The 23,140-nt window shown below is 40.5% G+C and overlaps 1 long non-coding RNA gene across 1 annotated transcript; it reads right to left on the bottom strand.

The window, feature by feature from the left end:
* Positions 1–8,888: 8,888 nt before the first annotated feature.
* On the bottom strand, positions 8,889–23,078 carry LOC109369066. The gene is made up of 3 exons (XR_004160687.1): positions 22,940–23,078; positions 11,608–11,750; positions 8,889–9,199 (listed from the first exon to the last, which is right to left on the bottom strand). It is a non-coding gene; the product is annotated as an uncharacterized LOC109369066 (long non-coding RNA).
* Positions 23,079–23,140: the final 62 nt, after the last annotated feature.

Genomic DNA, 23,140 nt, shown 5'->3' with positions numbered 1-23,140 from the left:
CTTCTGAACCACTTAATCATTAACCTCGGCAGAGAGAAAGTTAGACAACAAGAGCCTATTTGTCAGCAGCCCCTCAGAGAGATGCGGCGAGCAATATTTTACGGAGAACAGCGTGAGAAGGGCTTTCCCAGCTTTATAAATTTTAAACACAGAATATATTTGTGTGGGAAACAAGGAAACAATAGATGTAAATAAACAGCTGATCCTTCCTACCTTGGAGCCTTCCTTCATGCATCCTGTTGTAAAGTGCCTTGCCTGTTTTGTCTGCCGTTGTGTGATAACATTTCCACTAAACAACTGGAGGTGCTTCAGTCCTTATTCAGAAATATTCTTGGCTTCAAAAGATTTGCAAATGGATAGGAGGTTAAAATTTTAAGCTTGCAGACGTATCCTCAAGATTTCTACTGAAAAATAAAAAGGTGATTATTGCTTTGCAGTAAACAGGAGTAGCAAAACAGTTTTGTATAACAGTTATTTGTCTACATATGCTGCTTGACATGTGAGGTCATCCATTCTGTTACTCTGCTATAATCTGAGCAAATGCCCTTTCTTCAAATTATTGCAGTGGAAACAAATTTTGTCTTGCATTTTTATTAGCAGCAGCAGCAGTAGTAGTAGTAGTTAATTTCATATTCCAACAGAGGAAAGGCTTTGGTTTCTACTAACTAGAGTGCACCAAATTTGCAGAAGAACTGCACGGAGGTGCATGGATTGGAGCTGACACTTTAATTCCCTGGACCTCAAGTAATCATTTACCAAGGAGGTGTAAAACTCTACCACATAAGAATGATGTTGTTTAACACCCACTTTGCACCAGTCTCAGGGGCCACACAAGGTGTAGGACGGTGCATAATGAGGCTCCATATGACCCCATAATGAGGTCCACGCAGATATTGTCACAGTTAGAGGGGAAAAACAAAAAACAAACTAAAAACACCAATTAAAAAAACCTGTTGGGAAGACCTGCTCCAAGCCAGGAGTAGCACAAAAATCGTTTATCCCCAGAATGCTCCAAGATCCCCGCCAATGAATGCAGAGCAGGAGAATCATGGAATCATTCTGGTCAGAAAAGACTTCTAGGATTATCCAATCCAACCACCACCCCATCCACACGTACCACCCCATGATCCTCAGTGCCACATCTCCACGGTTCTCAAACACCTCCAGGGATGGTGACTCCCCCACTTCCCTGGGCAGCCTATGCCACTGCCTCACCACTTTCTGAGAATAAATCCTGATATCCAACCTAAACGAAGCAAGGTGCAAGGAGAACACATGATTACAGTGCGTTGGCCAGTGACAGATCAATCCATAGTGGTGGGTCCTGCTGTGACACTCCTAGAGAAATATAAGATCTCTGCTGGCTGGAGAAGGAATGGTCCATCACCAGAGGACAAGGAAGGAAGATCTCAGTCACCTGCTATTTTTTTCTAGCTTAGTTTTCTGTTGGTTAGCAAGCTGAACCATCTCAGTGCAGTGCCTCCTTTATCAGAGCCACCACAAAGTGGACAAATTAGGGCAATAGATGACGAGCTCATGTTGCACCAGGTAGGTTCAGGTTGGATGCTGGGAAAAATTTCTACTCAGGAAGAGCGGTGATGCATTGGCACAGGCTGCCCAGGGAGGTGAGAGTCACCGTCCCTGGAGGTGCTCAAGAAAAGGGTTGATTTGGCATTAAGGAACATGGTCTAGAGCAGTCACAGGCATGGGCTGATGGTTGGACTCGATGATCTTAGTGGTCTTTCCAACCATAATGATGTTATCATTCTTTAAGAGTGGCTCACTTTTATATTTTTGCTTAGGAAGCAGACAAGTAAAATCAGCAAGAAAGATTGGTAATCCTTTTTTTTTTCCCCCCTCACTAAATGGCACACTGTTATCCTGGCTAGAAAAGCCCTTGTTGAATGGTCATAGAAACTAAGTTACATTCTCAGATTAGGAGCAAAAAGAAGAAAAAGTGTGGACTGCATCAGCAGATACCAGCCCTGTCCATCTGCCCTTACCCAAGCCTGTCCTGTTCGGTACAACAATCTGCTGCATCAGGCACGAATTACTTCTTCCAGCCAGCTTGGTTGGTGTTAATTCTTTCACTGAGAGAACCATGAGTGATGTGTTGACAAAAAGCATAATAATTGCCAATTTTTAAATCATCAGAAGGTAAACAGCGTTGTCTCCTCAAAGACAGCTACATTTACAAACATGCTGGGAAGATGCTCTTCTGGTCAAGTTGTCTTAGGGAAATGTTTCTCAGACAATTCATTTCTCCAAGAGGTTTATTCATCATAGCCTATACTCCCACAAATTGATTTCTCAGGGCTTATTACGGTAATTTAATCCTCACTGCTGACTGTTGGGGCACTTTGGAGGCTGAGCTGCATAACTGGTTTTTAAACCACTGTCTGCTGAGGAGACTAAACTGGAACAGCAGACAAGGCACTCTCCTTTCACTTGGGTCGCTGAGCTCATTAGTGTGGATAATTAATTGGATCTTTGTAGCCTTCCCTTTGTACACCGACAACAAGCAAGTCCCAGTAGCTGTACTCCCCCTCACCTGAGCACTCTTGCACAGACACCTGCTGCTCATAATTAAGATCCATTGCTCAAATTTACATATCCTGATTTGTATCACTCCGCTCCCAGAGACAAAGGAAAGCATTTACTGTGGGGAAATGACAGCTCAAATTAAGCTTCTTGTGTATAGTTTGCCTAGGCAGCTGCTTGTGCTAAAGGGCCCCGACATGAAACACCAGAGTGTTTCTATTTAAAAAGTATATGTTTGGATTGAATTTAAAGAAAAGCACATGGTGATTTCCCCCTTAGGGGGATAATAGCCTTTTCATTAGATAACAAGTGTCAAAAGATGCCATAAACTTAACCGCAGGCTTCGTCAGGGTGCAGCGCTGCACAGAGCACAGCAGTGAACTTGTGGGCTGCCCCTGCTCTCCCTGAGCCTCTGCTCACATGCGTGCATTTGGGTTGGGAAGAGCAGGCACTGCACACACCACGCAGCCAAGCTCTCACTGCCCACCTGTTGAGAGGGGCTGTGTTTGCGTCCACAACTCAGCAGGGCGATGAGCAACACAAATTGCAGGAATGGAGCTCACGGAATCATAGAACTGTTTGAGTCGGAAGGGACCCTTAAAAGTCACCTATACCAACTATACTGCCGTGAACAGAGACATGTAGAGCTCCATCAGGCTGCTGCTGGCAGTGGCTCAGATTGCCCCTTACTACATCTTTTCTCCAGGTATTTTCGTTTGCTGCTGTGCCCCTGGGCAAAATTCAGCTTTCACGTGAAGCCTTTTAAAGACTTCACTGGGTTTGAATCAGTCATCCAAATGATTAAAATAATTCTAAATTTGATTTTTTCATCTACCAGAATTAATGTTACACACTTCAGTTCTAACCCAGAAATGCTATGAGGGCAGAACCTGATTGTCAGAGGAATTGCATTTACAACTTGTTTCTGTTACCCTTCAAATCTGGTATTCACATTCAAGCATGTTTTCAACTCATATTCAAGAGAGGGAATTCAAATTAGAACTATGAATAGGAAATATAGTAGAGTGAATAGAGAAGAGCAGAGATGAACCTTAGATACCAGGGGATTTTTGCTCTCACACATGTAGGACCACGGCTGATGGGTTTAAATTCTAGCACCAACTCACTGGGAAATTCACTATATTGATTTAAAAAACAAAACAAAACAACAAAAAAAAAGGACAGTCTATAAGCAAAGGATTTTATAAACATTCAGTTCTCAACTTCTTGTCCTTGTTGCTAAAGACAGAGGGCCATAGGATGACCTCGACATACAGCATGGTTGCAAAGTCATTTGCCAGAACTCTAAGGTATAGTGATGCAAAAGCAGTCCAAAAGAGCAAATGTGAGTGAGTGTCATGAAGCTCTACCACTGGATTGCTCCTTAGTTAACGGTCAAAAAGAAAAATGACTTTGATTCACACTTCATTATTTGCTCTGTGTAGTTTTCACATTTCTATATAAGTTATTCTAAAAGGGTGATGGCTTTGCTTTTCATAGACACACAGAATCACAACGTTGGAAAGGACCTACAAGATCATCTAGTCCAACCATCCTCCCATTATCATTGCTATCCCAAGTTACTAAACCATTCTCGTAGTCCTCTTCTAAAGCACCATCTCCAAATTCTCCTAGTTTTGCTCAGAAAAATGAGATGATACTTAAGACAGCGGGCTCTGGGGATAGCTCTGTAACTCTTGAGTGTCCCTTTTGGGAGCATTACTCTTTAACTTCTTCCTTAATCAAAAAATTGAGCTAGATTTAAGATGCATTTTTCTGTTTCTTGAACTTAGAAGCATATGGTGCTTGCTGTCACTGGAGCTGGGATGATAAGCCACATACATCTGAGGTCTGATCTGCTTTGGCGATTCCTTTTTTCAAGGACAAAGCAAACATGTTGTTCATAGCAACAAAAGAGTGAGGTTCCACCCTAATTCTGAGTTTCTTACATCAAGGGAATTTTCAAAAAATCTAATACTGAAGTTAACTAAACATGTTTTCTGAGCGTAATAAAGCCATGGAAATTTCATTGCTCACACTTAAGAAAAAAAAGAAGAGAAAGAAAACTAATTTCTAGTGGAATTACCAAACTTCATTAAAAATTGAGACACTCCAGAAATAGAAATGAAAATGGTACATTATTCCTTATCTGTGACATAACTTCAGAATACATCCATACAAGTACCTGTTCAGCAGCCTGTGGCAAATGAAAAAGACAAAGAGAAACATTGCACTGGGAGTCATTAATTGAATTAATTAACCTAGTGACATTGTCATAAGAGGAATTTATCTGGCAACCAGCAGGAGCAGATCTCCAATCATTTCACCATGGCTTCTTCCACAGATTAACAGTCACGCCTGCCCCTGGCAGCTGGCTGTTAACATTGCAAATTATCAGAAATTAATTAGCCAAATGCTGTGCACCCATGTGGATAGTTTTGTTTTTAAGTAAAGATTATGAAGCCAATAGCTCATCTGATTATTTATTGAGGGAAAACACCATTGTTCAAACAAATAGGTTGCAGCAATGCTTTCTGATGGGAGAAAGGAAAGAAAAAAAAGTGTGTATGTGTGGTGGGTTGGGGGGTGGAACTTTACAGCAAAGCATGGGAACAAAAGCCAAACACTTGTAAACAGGAATTAAACAATCCACCCTGAAAACAGGGACGCACACAGATGAATTCAGAAAGGTCTATTATTTTTGGAGAATAAAAATAATTCAATTTGCACACTTTTTGGAATAATTAAGGTCACTGTTTCAATCTGTTAAGCTGGGACTCAACTCTTCAGAAGTGCTTCTGCAAGATAGCTTCATTCATCCAGACTGTAACAACAAATAGCACACGACAGACAGAATTTTAAGGAAATTGAAAGAAGCAACATAGAGCTTTGCCTTATTATTTTCTGCAACCTCTTGTCAGTGTAACAGGCAGTGTAACCACAGCACTTGGGAAGGACTCCTTTTGATACTGCGCTGCTTCTCAGGAGTAGTCAAGGACTTGTCTAAAATAAAGTCTTAATCTCCATATGATTCAAACAAAAGCAAAAGAGATTCATTCTTGCTAATGGGCTTCAACTGTCCTCTTCAAAATCTCTTTTATTTTCACCTGACAGTGCTTTATTTGTATGTTTTCTATTTAAATACTCTGAAACTCCAAAAAGTAACTTTAAATGTGCCAAACTTCACAAACAACGTGGAACTGTAATGCATTTATATTTAACAATCTGCAGTAATCCACATTTTTGGAGAAGTGGGGTTTATAGAAGGCAAACAGAAACAAACTCAGCTCCAGAATACACAGCTTCATCTGGACAGGGAGCTGCTGGGAAGGGGAAAGAGGGGCACGGGGAAAGGGAAATGAGAATAGAAGGATCAGAGCAGAGATTGACGTTCCTGGGGGGTGTACGGAAACACAGAGGGGCAGAAAGGATGTTGCTGACACTCAATACCCAGGCTCTGAGAAGGTGATCACAGGTTTGAAATGGTATCTTGTAAGGGACCCCAAGGGAAACGCAGCTGCCGGGTGATCATCCCAGGCTAATGCAATACACTTCCCGGTGGGAGCTGCAGGCTCCCTGCTCAGGTTTCCAGTCCCTGGGGGAAGATGTATCTGCTGAGGGTCTTTCCGAGGCCAAGGCACCCCGAGGGCTGGGAGGAACCCATGCAGCAGGTGGCCAAGCACAGCCAGGGCGGTGCAAAGAGAAGTCGGTGATGCTGCTCCTGCTCCCGGTGACAGCACAAACAGGATCACCGGCCCTGCTGGGCCCAGCTGTCCTCTGCTGTCGTTCTGCTCATAGGTGGGGCACGTCCCAGATTCAAAACCCTCACTGATGCTTGGCTGGAAGCAGAAACAGCAACTTGTGGGAAGTGGATGTTTCCAGTTCTCCATTATGTATGGGAACAAAGCCCACACCACAGAAACTCCTGCACCAGAATGCTCTGTGGCAATGCCTGTCTGGGAAGTGGGGATGTGAAGAGCCAACACACAGCCAACAAGGCAGCTGCCAGCACTGCCTGCTCCCTGTCCTCCCAGCTGCCCAGCAGGTTACTTCTATGCTGGGTACGTGGCTGGGAAATGTGCCTGTCTGCATGCCTACCTACATGCCAGCAGCCAAAAAGCCTTGCCTGGAGAACACAACCTCCAGAAACCACAGGTTCTCAGACATCAGCAACCTGCAGTGTTATTAGAGCTGTCTTAAAGCAGTCAGATATTCGCCAGCACGTTCCCATGCTCTTGCTTGTGGATGTACAGTTACTTGTTAACACGTGTACCATTCTAATTTTAAACAGCTGTCTCTCTTCCTACCTTGACAGCAGGCTCAGTAGATAAATACTGCAAAAGCAAAATAAAACCAGTTTCTTGAAAGCTGATACCTCACCTGGGCTCAGTTTCTTGCTCCTTGCAGAGCTGCTTTATCACAGCATGAATCTTATGTTGCACCACACAAACTGACAGCCCAGTGGCTTACAGTTAAGACCCTGTATCCAAATTTATTCAACAAAGACAACAAAGCAGATAAATTGATTTTTCCAATGCTGATTTTTCACTGCCTGGCCACAGAAACTTTTGTATGTTATACATCATACCTCTATATTTTCTCATCTATAAACTGATTTCTGCTTCAATCCATTGAGAGACAATGAGTTGTTGAAATAAAACTACATGGAATAAGACAGATAAATAGAAATACACACCTGATCACTTAATTATGGTTTAATTTTCTTAAGACCTGAACATTTCTAGTGTTAGACCCTTCAATTTCTTTTATTATTGCCTACCGCAAGAAATCAAATTGTTAAGAACCAAGCTAAGCCAAAAGTTAAGCTCAGGAGCTAAGCCTAAACTTTTCACGTAATTTTTTTTTTTTTACCTTTCAATATTTGAATCCTTACAGACCCCTTGCAAGCATTTATCTTACAGGACTCTCATAATGTCAAAATTAGGTATCGCATACAAAACAGTTTTTAAATGAAGTTATCATTAAAAAAAAATAGAGAGACAGAGAGAGAGAACAGCTTCACAAAACCAAGCAGTAAAGAACCCTTCTTGGCACAAACTTGTGAGCTGTTTCCAATTATGCAGTACTTCAGAAGAGTTGAAGAGCCCACTTACATTATACATGTGTAACAGCATTTACAATATTTTCATGCTGCAGTCTATGTGATAGGTGCTCATGCAAAGGAGTTGGATAAGGTTGCACTTCATTTTGAGTTCAATTTTAGGAGCGTTTTGAAAATGTTGTTTATCATATCCTGAGCGTAGTACTGAGCCAGAACTAAAGAGCAGCCTTTTTCCTTCTGTGAATGTCCTAGCTTTATATTTCTCACTATTCTTCTGCTAGAACTGTCTTGTGTGGGCACTTAAAAGTGAAAGAAATCTTCTGCATATGTGATGCAGTGCCACGCGGTCACCTCAGTGTCTAATTCCCTTTGTGGACCTTGTTAAAAACCTTTGTGCATATATGCACGTGTGTTTCTCCTGACATTGCAAAAGCACAGGGAGTTCTATGCCTCTTCATCTCATATCCAAAGGGAAATAATACTCCCAAAGGCTTCTGCTATGGAAAGGCTGCAAGAACATTTTCGTATAAGTTTTACTCTGCCAAGACAATAGCTTGTATTTTTTCTACATCAGAAAATCTTTTCATGTATTCTTCACTCTCCCTACCCATTATAAAACATATGTTCCTCAGTGCAGCGTGAAACAAAGCATTGGAAAGGACAGCAGCTTTAACCAGAATTTTCAGAAAAACATGTTTTTTGTTTTCTTGCACTTTCCTGGGTGACTTGTCATGTCAAATAGTGTCAGTCACGTCTGATTAGGTGACTTTATGACTGGGAGACATAAAGCTAGACGACTGATGCACCTCGATCCAATGTGCTGTGAGATGACTCACCCTCTGGGAAGCTTAAAACAATGCACTTTTCAGAAAGCTTAACCCTTAATGCTCAGAGTCAAATTCCACTAGCATGCTGCCATTATGGTGATATGATAGAGGGTGACCGTTGACTTGGAGGTGTAAGGAAGAAGCGTGGCTATTCAGAAAGTGAGCTGATTTAGTTAAATGTCTGAAACATAAGCTAGTGAGTTTTGAGTTGGCATTACCATATCAGACAGTGGATTTGTATCCCTTATGAAAATTGTTTTCAGAAAAATATTACATTTATAATAAATCCAGAATATTTTGCTCAAGACTCACATGGAATAAACTAAACTAAAGTTAATTTCTTTGGTTTGGTTATCCAATCTTTCAGCTGTGTGCTTAGATGTGAGAAGTTTTCATAAAATGTTGATAAAGCATTAATTGCCACCTATGGTTATTTCTCCCTTTTATTTAAACCCAGTGACAAGACAGAGATATTCTGGGATATATTTCTTGAGGGGCAACATTTTTCATGATCTCTTGAAAGTAATTTACTATTTATTTTAAGCAGGAAAAGAGACACACAAAGTAATATAAACGGTATTATTTGTGCTTTCTATAACAAAAGCCAGTCCAGGTATCTACTCAGATATAATCTAACAACATGGAAATAATTGTGCTGCATCAAGATAATGCAGATGTTTTACCTGTAGAGAGTAACACATCTCAGTATTAGCCATTATCATACCATCATAAAGTAATATTATTTTCTCGCCGTACACGATGATTAGACCTCAAAAAAAAAAATTGCTGTTTGTCTGTGCAATCCTCATCTTAGCTCTTTTACCTATTTAAAAATAACCTACCAGGAAAGAAAATGGATCAGGTTGTAATGATATTCTTTTGAGAATTTCATTAGCTATGTATGGGAATTGTAAACCAAGTAAGTAAGAAATACGGCAGCAGCAGCAAAGGACCCATGATTTGCCATTACAGCTCATGGACACCACCCATCTCCTGCTTGAGACCTTTCCATGAACTCCAGGAAGCTGAACATGACTCGCTAAGAGCCTTCTCTACCGAAAGTCAAACACCAGAACACCTACTGAAGATAGGATATAGTAACAAGGAAGACATTGCCCCAAAGCTAGTCAGTGTTGGATTATCTACAAGTTATGTTGTCAAATTGATTCAAAGTGAAAAATGTATGTGCCAGCACTTGATGCAAAGTATTTGCATGTCTGTGGTGGCTTATGGTTGATATCTTGGTTAATAAATCCTACCAATAAAAACCTTAAATTACATATATTATTACATATAAAGTGGATTAAAATCTGGTTAAATAATAAGAATCCAAAAAGAACAGAGTAAATGTAGAGAATTTTTTCTTTCCAGTGCATGGATGGCTCTGTAAAGACAGTATTCTAGTTGAAGCTCAAATACTGTCCTTCCAGCAACAATTCATGAAGTGAGTTCCATCACTTAGGATACTCAGGAAGTTAAGTTTGATGATCATATTCATCCCCCCAGCCTTTAAATCTACAACACTAGCTGAAGATTAGACCCTAAATTTGGGAAAAAAAATAATGCTCAAGATAGCTAGCCCATAGGAACCACTCTAAGACCATCCATTGTGTGCATACTATTGACTATGAGCTCATTTTTCCCTCAAAGCTGTGAGTTGACAAAAAATCCTACAAGAGAACATTTTCACCCCTAAACAAGATGCAAAAAATACTTCCCAGTGGGAAGGGAAGAACTGGATCATGGCAATATTATGTAGCTGGCACTATCAATTAGTTGCAGGACAGTACTAAATACTGATAAACCATTGACTAATACTGCTAGCCCAGGTTTCTGTATGCACTGGTATAGAAGGTCCAGAAGTATACAACATTTCACCAGATAGAGGAAAAGATTTATAAATCTATTTGCTGAAAATGAGTTGCATTCAGTTATTAAAATTCAGTCCAAATTTTTACATCTGCAGAATATATTTGGCTGCGCGAGGAGGAGAGGATTGAAAACCAGTCACTAGTAGCTTTGTCTTGCAATTATTCTGCAATTCTTACATGAGAAGTGGCTGGGAGTTAGACCAGCATCGTGTCATCTCAATCAATAAAACCTATATGAAACGTATTGTAGCCCCAGGATATTTGACAGGAGATGCCAACTAAATCAACTGCTTGTTGCTCCATCATATCAGCCTCGTATTTGCTTGCATTCTTAAAATAGGAAGACTGGGATTTTATAAGCAGATCAACTCCTATGCAATCGCACTCTGAGGTAAAAAGACACTGCATGATAAATTCCCACCTGCATCAAACACTCTTATCTCCTTCTCATTTCTTGTGCCCTCTCCCACTCACCTGGAACTGAACACTTCCCCTTTGTTTTATCTTATCTTGAAAACAAGGAAATACCACGAGGTACATGTCAATATGACCTTTGTGAACTAGGAAAAAGCTGTCTAATGTAATGCCTTGTGGCTCCATTAAACCAATTAAAGATGCATCTTGAATTCTAGCAGTGTTGGGAAAAGAAAATAAGCTTTAGGCTGTGAGTTAAAAAAAAATGTAAAGAAACTACAGATAAAGGCTTGCTCCTCTACTCAGAGATCATTCATAGGATGTGCTTAGATAGGAGTATTCTAAAAATTAGCTTTACACTTTTTTCATTAATTGAATATTTATACTGTGTTCAAATTGTGTGGATTAAGCTGCAAATGTTAGAATTTTAGGCAAGCTGGCAGTTAACTGGGGAAATAGGAGCTAACTTCTAACAAAGAAGTCAGAAATTTTCTTTCCATGCTCTATGAAATGATGAAACAATAAGCAAGAAGAAACATTTGCATTTGTAGGACTGCCTTATCAGTGTACAAGTTCCTTGCCTCAGGGAAGGCTGAGAACTGAGTTTCGTCATTGGCTTTCCCCCTGTGTTTCCACATTACCACACTTTTTGATCAGAGACTGTTGGGGTACATTAAATACTCTTTTAGGTCAGCAGACCACAGAAGTTCGATTAATGACAGGTTTGCTCATACTTTGGTGTATGGCAGAGAAGATTCAAAGCAGAGGAGCAAAGGCAGAATGCTGGCTGGATGTACATCTGAAAGGCTTGTACTGCCCCTGGACTGTGCAGAAGATGATGATAATAATAAAGCAATCTTTAATGTTCTGCTTTTCTGCTGTTCACACTTACCTGTGAAGTGGAATCAGCACCAGAGTAACACTGCCTGGAGGCAGGAATGGCCAAGTTTCAGGAGCACTAAGCATCCAGATGAAGTCAATGGAGATTGGCATCACTAATCTAGATCCATATTTGCCAGGAAGAATTCATGTTTCCTAAAGTAGAGACAGAAAAGACACATTTCATTATAAAATAAAACTAAGCAAAGTCAAACAGATCTTAAAAACTTCTTTGGAGAATAGAATAGGCCAATGTTCCTTCATGAATCCTGCCCTGCTGACTTCCAGACTGGGTGGTTCTTCTTGATCTTAAGACAGATAATAACAGATATCTGTCAAGAAAATAAATATAATTTGACTGGATAGATTAACACAAAGGCCTTTTTCATTCACAGCTGTCAGAACAGTATTCACAATTCTGGCTGGGGATATCATCTGTGGAAACAGATAAACTGGTATGTTCTTTAGTAGAGCACCAACATGAAGACCACTTTATTGCTCTTCCCATAGAGGAACAGGTATAAGGAATGCTTACAGAGGCATATTTGGACTTAGATATGTCAGTGTAACAATATAGGGCTTTAGGAAAGCAGCATAATTTCTCGGTGAAGGCAGTGCATTACTATCATGGAAAGATTTTACAGGACATTACCTTTGATTATCTTCAACTTAAGCATCCTTTGATTTCACTCTGTCTCATACAGGAAAACTGTTACCAGACTGATAAACTTAGCAAAGCCTAAAATGTATAATGCAGTGATAGTGTAGCAGAGGTATTTTATTTGCAGGTTACTTTGGAATGGTTTTTTTTGTTTTGTTTTGTTTTTTGTTTTTTTTTTAATCTCCACACCACTGGTGAGGTCAAGAAGCTGTGGGCCTGTCTGATTGCACAAAGAATCTGTAGTCACTTCTCACTGGAGATATCTGATCTTGAAAGGAAATAACTGGTGAACTTTTGATAAATGCTTTGCTGAGATGTGGTCTGAAGACACACCCAGAGATGTGACAACAAGATGCTTCTGCAGATATCCCACAGAAATACAGATAGTGCTCCATTAGGTGACATTTAAGTAGAACTACATTTCATCAACTTCACTGTCAGTCAAAGGGAAAAGTAAAACATTTACTAGCATAAATCCAAAGGGACAGCATAAGCAAACTCCCTTCTTCATCCTGTCAGTGCGACTAAGAAGAAAGTAGAAGATTGTTCTGTTCCTACAACCCCTGAGCTGTAATTGGTAGTAAGGGAAATAAGTACCTTGTCCATCAAATACAGTTGTGGTGGAGCTCAAGGGCTTACAGATGAGCTCACATCAACATGGTACATAAGGCATAGGCTGGGATCACCGTTTTTGGTCCAGGACATCACCCCCAAGCGGTGCCACATTAAAATGGGAGAGGCAGAGTCTGACACACAAACAGCTACCTGCACCACGCTTCCCTGTCAGCATCTGTAAAGGTTCCAGAGCATCCTCCATAAAGCACCTACTGCCATGGCTACATCATGGGTGTTAGCAGGAGTTACTGCTGTGCACTTCTGGTTTGCTTCTCAGCCCTAAAACCATTCACACACAGTCCTGCTGTCAGTCTTACCAGACACACACGGCCTTGTGCTCAGCTACTGCACATTGCTCTTTTCAGCCCTTCAGGTTCAACAAAGATGGATGCGAAAAGAAGTGAAACAGTAAGAAAATACAGTGTACAAATAACAACAAAATCTCTAGTAGAAATTGACGGCTTTCTGGCATTTGCACCTAACTTTTTCAGCATTTTCACTGAACAATAAGCAGTCAATAAATCACAATAAGCCAGTTGGAAGTGAAGTGTTTAGCTAACTACACCATTGAGTCTTATCAGTTAGCAAATGAGCAGGGACTGGATTAAGAAGATAACCGTATTAGAGATGAGTAGCATAGGCAGGAAGAGCAAAAAAATCTCATGTTTTCTGCTTCTTTGGGCTAAAATAACAACAAAGACACCAAAGCAATGAATTTGATATAAATGCTTCACTTAAATAAAAAGTTACATTTTCACCAGTGTGTTCAAAGAGTATCCAATTGACACCAGAGATGTACAGAAAATGACAAAGAATATAACCAGTGCGAAAAATATTATGGGCAACAATGAGCACTCAGCTTTATATGACTTTTTGTATTGTTTCATTGTTAGAAGTTAAAATGAAATTTTTTCCTACTACAAAGATAGCTCTGAGTTATCATCATTTCTGTCCACAAAAACAAAAAGTAGATAGATTGCCGTTTGTAATGCTACGTGCTACTGAGGGCCAGGAAAATATCAAAACATTCCTCCAAAACCCATGGAAACAAAACCAGACTGTGACTGTTCCATGTTACGGCTGTTCCCATATCCCAAAAACATTTTGAAATGGGAGAATATGAATCAGTGCATATTTTAATAGGAAATTTGAGGGGAGCACGGAATGCATTTAGCTGCTCTACAGAATGAGTAATTTAAACAACATTTACTCTGAATGAAAATGCAGGTATTACTTCCTGCTTCTCCCTCTCACCACACACGCACAAAAGGAAATGTGCTGAGAAAATTACTTTAATATTGATATTCTCCTTGTAATAGAGTCCTTGTTACTGAGGCAGGACTCAGAGCACAGCAGCACATTACAGGGGCTGGGAGGTGAAGGCAAATTGATGTTTAACTTTGCATTATGCTTTGTAAACTTGGCAAATGGAAATGCGAACCAAAATCGGGACGTGCTATTAGAGGTTATAAAGAAGGATGCTGAAGCCGCGTGGGAACAGTCCTGAGCAAGCGGTGCTGCGGGAGCTGCAGCACTGCAGAGTCAGCCGCAGGGGGAGCATGAGAAGTGCAGCTCTGGGAGCAGCTCCTCGCTGAGGGCAGCGGGGAAAAGAGAAAGCTGGTGGTACTCCTCTGTGGTGACACCCCTACAAGCAGGCTGCTTACGTTTATCTGTAAGAAGGGAGAGGAGTGATGGGTTTTCCTGCCCAGGGGGAGTTTAAGGATGCAGTTATAAGTCTGTGGTTATCATTTGAGGGCGTTGTAACTCATCCCTGAGACTTTTATCCAGATACATCAGGGATTCTGTTAATTGGGGCAGAGAACGTCAGAGGAACCAGTGGCATAAAGCTGATGATGCCTTGCCTAACCAAAGTGAGGCTGTAGGTCAGTCCTCCCCTGCCAGTGCTGCAGAAGCCATAATGAGGACCAGGGATTGAATCCTGAGCTCTGTGCCCTGCTGATGCATCCTTCCTATTCCCTCTCCCCTTCTGCTATGAGCAAACCTTAAAAACAGCGTTGTGGTGATGCAACGCCTGGTTTCTAGTGCAGCTCTGTGCTTTGTACTCAGCAGAGTAACAAGAGGAGCTCCAGCAATTTGCCAGAGGTTGTACACTAAGAAATGAGGTCAAAACAAACCTCATATGGAGGAAGATTCTCATTCTGAATAGTGCCAGTGGGAAAGAACAACACCTTATCCTGAGCAACTCCTCCAAACGCGTTGCTGTCGCCACTAATTAATACAATGTGCTAATAATTATGTTCTACACACACAGGCTCTTCAGCTGTACAGCTCAAGCTGTTGTGAACCCGGGGTGTTTCCATCACTGAGCAGGACTGGAACTAGACTAAAAGGAAAAGACAGCTCCTTCTACAAGGACCATAAGGAAGAACTCAGGAGAGCATCACCATTACTTAGCCAACACAATACTTCATGAGCTTCAGCTTCAGGACTCCACTTACAGTGGATGTAATAATATGGAATAATGGCTTAATGCTCCTGGCAAAGACCTTAAAGATCATTGAGTCCAACCATGACCTAACCAGACTACCCTAATAACCCTCCACTAAATCATGTCCTTATTTGCAATTAGGTACCAATTCTCCTTATCAACTCCAGCGCTGACTTCTACAGACTTCTGCAGAGGCAAAGAGAAACAAAACTATAAGGATCAGAAGTTTGCACTGTGAATTCCCATTGGCATTCTGTTCTTCCTAAAATGCCTCTACTACTCTTGAAGGCATCAAGACACAACCAATGCCCCTGAGGAGGTGAACCACCAGAGGTAAAAATAGAAGTGAATTTCCTCAGCTCAGTTAGGCTTTACTTCAGTCTGGTGAAGTCTCATCATATCACAGTACCCAGTCGTATTAAGAACACTGATTTGTCTCTCTTAGTGTCAAAACTGCATTTATTCTCAAGAAATAGGCATCGTATTCCTGTGTTTTTCTTAATGTAAGATTGTTGGTTAAATCCCATTCCCATAGAATTATACAAAGAGATGGTTTCAAACTACATCAAACTACATCCTCCAATGATCTCTTATTCTCTTATTCTCCATTTATACTCCTCTGCTTCTGAACCATGGTATTTGTGCTCTGCTGGATGTTCAGCATTGCATACACTGAAGTCCTTATTCCTGGCAATGACTAACATGTTTCTAGCTCTTACTATTTGATGACAGACTATGTAAGGGAGGTAAAAAGCAATCTGACGAGTAGGAAGTTATTTAAAGGACTTGCAATTATGAAACAAATATAGAAAAAAATCAATTTGTATCAAATTCCATTAATTATGGGTTTTCATACTGCCATATTTACAGAATTAGGTTTAAGACAGATATTTGTTGTTGCCTTTGTAAAGATTTAAGGAGAACTACTTGATGATGTCTTTTAAATTAGCATTTGGATGTTTGTCGATTAAATCTATTTTATCTTCATAGCTCTGTAACTACACACATTTTAAACATCTAAAGCATATCCAAAATATATTGCTTAGAGATGTTGTATTTACTTGATCATGCAGAAATCAATTCCTCGTAATCATTTACTTGTAATGCAATTACTTGTTTCAGTGTTTCTTACACAGAAACAATCTTGCCTCAACTGCAAGTCACACACATTTAACAGTGCCAGGTTCCCTTGATATTTAGGCTTCTCTAATGAAAAGGACTCTAATAAAAACAGCCCAGTCATTCATTTGCATTAGCACCTTTTCTGTATGTCATTACATAGTTCAAGAGGAACATCTCTGACTCATCCTAGACACAACTCACACTGCAACCACTGGGAAAGGAACATAAGATCATGCACTTTGAGCTCTTTGTTATAAAAAAAGTGTCTGAAGCAAATACAATGCAGAGTTCCAGTAAGTGATGAACTTCCTCTTTGGGTGATGGCATTCAGCTTTTTTCTTCTTGTTGCTTAGTCAGGATTCTCTAACCACAGATTTTAAGTTTTTCACCTAATAATTTCACAGATGTGGTTACTCATAAGGATGCTGTTCACAAAGAAGTACTATTAGTGATGACCAATTTAAACCAGAGTACAGAGATGTCAGGAAAAGACAAGAAGATAATTACCATGCCTTGTGAAGCTCCTAATTTACTATGGGAAATCTGGAAACTCTGAAGGTGCCCTTACTGGGTAAGGTTAACTTCTATGAAGTTTTGAAAGCAAGATCTGCCTTATTTAATCAGCAATAATTAAGACAATAGTTGTCTAAACCTATATCCTTCATGCCAAATATGAATGAGTGAAATTGCTTTCAAAAGGACTGAATTTTCATTATGATTAATAGGATTCACTGAACATTAGAAAATGTGAGCTTTTATTCATCTTCTCAGACCTAGACTTAAAAGACAAATTTTAAGTGATTATTTTGTAATAGAGCTCACAGATTTGGGAATCAGATTAAACTTAGGTTCTCATACTTAGCCTGACTTCAAAAAAGATGCAGCAAAATCATTTTACTCTATTCCAGTTCTACTCCTATCATTACAGTATCAGATTGGAAAGCAAAGAGGAGCTTCATTTCCTACATCTATCAAGATGGAAAACACCATCGTGGTCTGAAAAATACACCATGCAAGCAGTTGTCTTCACTTGGCCTTATTCATGGGGGTGCTTTTGACTGCTGTTGATTATGCTCAGTACCAGAATACAAAGTCATTTACAGTTGCATCTTCAGGCCCTTATATTATATGCTAAAGTGCATTGACTACACCTGCTGGTAAGGGCTGAGGAGCCTTGTTTTTGACAAACAAAACCAAGAAAGCAGCTCATGAAGTGTCTTCATATTCGTAACTGTCAGCCAAGCTGTACAGATGAGGACAGCAAACAGGCACATTGTACCTATGGGCAAGCTGGATGTGTAATTAGACCTTTATAGAAGGAAAATATTTTCCTTCTGACAAGATGTATCATTTCACTTGGAACTCATCAACACTGCAAATCACATTGTGAATATGGCCTTGTGCTGACCTTGTAGAAGATCCTGAGCCATAAATGGGATTCCTGAGTGCTAAAACAGCAGTCAGCAATTTTGACCACAGTTACATAACAGGATCCTACTAATCTAATGAGAAATCAGCATCTCCCTGAAACTGTAATCGCCATACCTGGACATGCGTGCTCACTTCTACTTTAAATCTATGATTTAAAATAATTGTACTTTGATTAATCATCTGGCTTTGTTCACATTGAGTATCATTTCACTTCCCTGTTTTCATCATCTCTGAAAGCCACGAAGGAATCCTCCTGCCTGAGGAGGTAAAACAAACCTAAGTGGCATTCAAAAAGTGAATTTCCACTTCTGTTAGAAAGAATAGAGCCAGCAATACCAGGGCTATCCTACCCGTGTATCTTCAAGATAGTTTGGCCCACAGAGAGTGAATATGTAACTTCAAAAAATATTTTTGCCTCACAAAAATCTGCTAATGTAGGGAAAATATTTTTATTAATGCCTACAAATCCAGTTTGCTTGCATTTGCATTTTATGTGCAATGAATCACCAAAAAGATTAAGAAAAGGGCAGATCAGCGCAAAGTTGATACAGACTAGGTTTAGATACACCCAGCCCCATCACGAGGGCTCTCCTGGCTCTCAGGACAGCCAGAAAGTGTTGTGGTTTGGCAATAAGCTGTGGTCCAGATATATTTGAAGGATGACTACTTCGCTCCAGCTTTGTAGAGAAAAATCAATATCTTGTTTTCAGATGTGTAAATGTAGTCGTCTCTCTAAAGTGCCCCGGTCAGTTTACCACACGTTCAGCAGCTGCTTCTTTCCAGGCTATCCCACGATTCCCAGCCTATGAGGATTGACAAGGCAATGATAAACTAATGTGCCCCCTCAGCTCTGTGCGCGGCCCATTGTTCCGGCAGCTGAGACCCTCTGCTTCTATTTGCTTTCTCCCACATACATTATTCAACAGCCCAGGAAAAGGCCAAGAACCTCTTTCATTCAGGAATTCTGTATTAAAATAATCAATTTCAAACTGAAGCGGGGAAAGGAGGCTTGCTACAGACGAGGCCTATTAATAAGCCACCAGTCTCTGCCATTTGCATTGGAATCATATTATCATGAGATAATATATTGTTATATTTCTTATCCATTAAAAAAAGAAACCTAAGAATGCCTTTCTATCCCTTTCAGGGCAAACACTAATTGCAGCAACACCTTCCTGATGTTATATTTTGGCACTATTTCCAACATAAGCATCTCATTTGCAAGGGTCTATCTGATAGGTAACCTAGGTTACAGTCTGATTTAGAAAGTCTTAGTGAAGGAAGATGTACAGTTTCACAGAAAGGCAAGATGGATATAATAAATAACTTAGAACACTTTCCATAGAGAATTAGAGTGAATGTTTCCATAGAGGATTAAAATCCATATCCATTATTCTATGCAAAAGATTTCCAGGCATTACAACAGGTCATGCCAAGAAGATGCCCAATGCTGTCAGGTCATAAACTGCATGACATTTGAATGCAGTATTTCTCCTCGCAGCCCTAACAGAAAAGAATTCAGGAATGAAGGCAGGACCAAGCATGTCATTTAAAAACTATTGCAACTCACACACACCACTTTGGTGAGGAAAATATTCCACCTACTGAATGAACAGCAGCCTTGTGAGCACAGGTGTGGGCAATGACCAACTAAAGCTCATTGAGGACAAGTTCTGGTCATGTTCAGTAAGGGGGAAAGACTAAGCTAACATCCTAGTTGTTTCTGCACAACATCTTGGTGACATCCAACAAAGTGTGAGTACATCCAAAATTTTAGATGCTGCTTTCTGAAGTCCAAGCTTGTATCTCAGAGGGGAGGTAGCAAAATAAGGCTATTTGTCCCACACTGATAACAGAGAAATTTTCACCCCTCAGCTCTGATGCTGGCACTGAACCTACACATTTAGAGATTGCTATTCTAACAGGAAATTCCAACAAACGTTTGATGGTGGAAGCACACATTCTAAAGTCAAAAAGGTTAAACGTACTGGGATTTGTGTCATGAGTCATTTCCAAAGCTCAAAATGCTCAGCTAGTGAATAAAACACTCCAGAAAGAGTGCTATGTAAAGCATGAGGCATCCAGCCTCAAATAAGCAGAAAACTTTTTTGCCAGCAGATGAGCAGTGTAACATCACTATTCAAACTTTTATCTTGCGCTCCAGAGAGTTTCATTTCGGAACTGCAAAAGATGGGAGCAAGGCTCACCTACAGGTGAAGTAGCAGAGCATCTCTTGTGTTCAGACCATGGGAAATCTGGACACATCATAACCTTGTATTTTCTATCTGCAAAAGAAACCAACCCCTCCTGTGTAGCTGTGAGGACAGGAAATCATTAATATGACAAAGGTCAGCCGCTATCTGCCTGGGGTGAGCAAGAGAGCAGAACACTGGAACTTGCATCTTTGCACAAACTCTTTACTTAGCAGAGATGAGAGCAGCTGAAAATGAGGGAGAAGGGCCAAGTCAGAGCAAGGTGAGGGCACTCCAGTCCCTTCCTATGCCAAGCCACGGCTTTAGCAGGAAAGAAACCTGGGAGCATGGGCATACAGCTTGTGGGAGACCAAGCAAGTCTGGATGGTCAAGGGTCAGGATCCCTGCCCACCCTGATTCCTAAACTCTGACTTGCCTCTTTTTGAGACTGTATGCAGTCGTTTCCCATCTTTATTTGGTGAGAGTCTGCATCTATGTCTATCTGCATGCTACGGTGAAACCACTGTACCACCAGGTCCAGTAATGCAGACGTGGTCTGGAACAATTAACGGAATAGATATAGCTGTATCACCCAGAATACATTCATTTTCTCAAAGTCTGCCCTTAAAATAAGACTAATTCAATTTTATCACACATTTCCTCTGTCAGAGCACTTTTAATATTTACATATATCATTTTTACTCTAAAAGTACCTCAAATCCTGAAAGTGTCATACTTCTTTACAAAGCAGCGGTTCTGACGTTACCCAACAGCATTAAATCTCTTAAAAAAAAAAAAATAGAGACAGCCTAAAATACTGAAGCATACCCAAGATGTTTCTAGCCTAAACTAATTAGATTTCCACAGCAAAGTTTGTCTACACACTCGTAAGTAGCTTCTAACAACAGCTGCCTTGCAATTTGCCCATAAAGGATTTGCTTTCCAGGAAGTTTTCAAATTAAACCAACAGTAAAAGGAGCTCAAGACTCCCTACAGGTACAAGATAAAGCTTTTTCATATATTTTTTTTTTTTTTTTAAAGAGTCTCACTAGACTAAATACTTCAGCAATCATGAGCAGCCTCCTTTGCTCATTACGTCTTTGATGCAACTTGCCTTACAGTAAGCTTTGAGTGCAAATAGAGACAACATGTGCAAAGACAAAATGCTGTCAACAGTACACAATAAAAGACAGTTGCAGAGACGAGAAAGCAAACAGGAAGTGAGCTAAGAAAAGAATGAGAATAAGAAACAAGGAAAATATCCCTCCCCCCCAGAATAAAAGAGAAAGGAGAAAACAGGATACACAGTTAAAGAGAGAAAGAAAGCAAAATCTTAAACAAGCTCACACCTGGGATACCCTAAATTCTCCCAGGAAGATGCTGTGCTCCCAACTGCTGCCAAGAGGCACCCAGTGGTGCATAAAGGCAGGTCTGGGCACCGCCAACCTGGGCAACTACAGCCAGCAGACTCAGCACACCACAACCATAACGCACAGCTCCTGCCTGAGCACTGCCGTGGGGAGAGACAGGAACAACACAAACTTGCACAGAGAAAGAAATCTGATTCTTGAGCCACTGAAAATTCACCGAATTGCACAGAAAATGGCTGTCTATCTCTACAGTATAACGGAAAGTGTTAGTAGAGTTAGCAGGGAGAACATCACAGAATGGGTAATCTGTGGGTCTTGTGCAAGTCGGGCTAGTTCAAAGCACAGTTTTTCCTCAGGACATCTATAGTAGAAATCTTACAGGGAATGTACAGGTTCCTTTTCTACGTTTGCTTTTCCCTAGAAAGTTATTGAAACAAGTTGTTTCAATTAGTTGAAAGAAAAAAGGATTTTTCAGAAAATTTCACTAAATTCCAAACTTCAAGTTTGGGAATTTGTCATATGCAGTGACAAAGGTTTCAAGACCACAGAATTCTTCCGCTGGAAGAAATTCCACTTCTATTCCCATTGTATTTCTTCCTTCCCAAACAGATTTTTTAAAGAAAGGAAGAAGGAAATCGTAGGAACTGCACTTGGAGATGAGTTGAATCACTAATTACATCTTACAGCCCAAGCCCACAAGGTGCCAAATCCTGCTAAAGTCATCCAGCAGCGCTAGGGTTGGACGGCACCCAGCACTTTGTTGGGAAGATCCTTGCCAGTGCTAAAATGAGCTGCGCTGTAATATTACATACTTGCTGCTAGAACGGATCCAGAGAAGGGCTAAGTGTCCTCAGCTCTGATTACCTCTCATTGGGAATTGAGAGCACTTGGCAACATCCAGCCTTAAAGCTGTCTGGCACATTATCCTATTTCATAGAGTGATTTATTTTAAGTGAAAGCATACGGATAGCAAGTGTCAATCGTGCAGTAGTGCTAATGTTAGGTGATGTACCCATCATACATGAGAAGAAAAGTGGTCTTTCCCAGCAGAAGGTAGTGATGCATATGCTTCTGTCAATAAGATCCCACACACATTCCCGATGAGCACATTTATGAGCCCCTATTATCTCCAGTGGGAGGGGGATGGGGGAACGTCCATGACTCTACGTGTTTTCTGTGCTAATCTGAGAGCTGGACCAAATCCCAGTACTTGGGTCACTTGTACACAGAGTTCTCATTGTGAATCAGGGGTAAAATAGCAGCCTCTCGGTTGTGCTTTCAAACTATGCATTTTTTAAAACTTGTGTATGCATAAGCCTCTTATTTAATGAATGACTCTCTTTGTATTTACATGTTCCACCATCCACAGAACAAATAGGGTTTAGTCGCTTGAGAAAGAAAACTTCTAGTCCTCGAGGAAGAGAAGGGAAAGAGAAAAAAATAGTTGCAAACTACTTTATGGAAGTGGTAAAAGAATCAGTTACCTTCTCAGTGTTAGATCCTACCTGATCTTCAAGGCATTCTGTGGTCACAAATGCACTCTTTCCTAAGTTACATTCCTGATTTATTCCACAGCTCCTAGCCGAGAAAGTCTGATGCAAACGTAACTGGAACATATTGGTTTTGATGCAGCTGAATTCAGGTCACACCTGGACAAAAGAGTTGTTTTAGGCAGCTTTGGATCATTATCCTAAATTAGAAGCATC

This window comes from Meleagris gallopavo, chromosome 9 (assembly GCF_000146605.3).
Source record: "Meleagris gallopavo isolate NT-WF06-2002-E0010 breed Aviagen turkey brand Nicholas breeding stock chromosome 9, Turkey_5.1, whole genome shotgun sequence".
Taxonomy (NCBI): Eukaryota; Metazoa; Chordata; class Aves; order Galliformes; family Phasianidae; genus Meleagris; species Meleagris gallopavo.
Note: the sequence above shows the minus strand (reverse complement) of the source record. Positions and strands in the feature narration are given on the sequence as shown.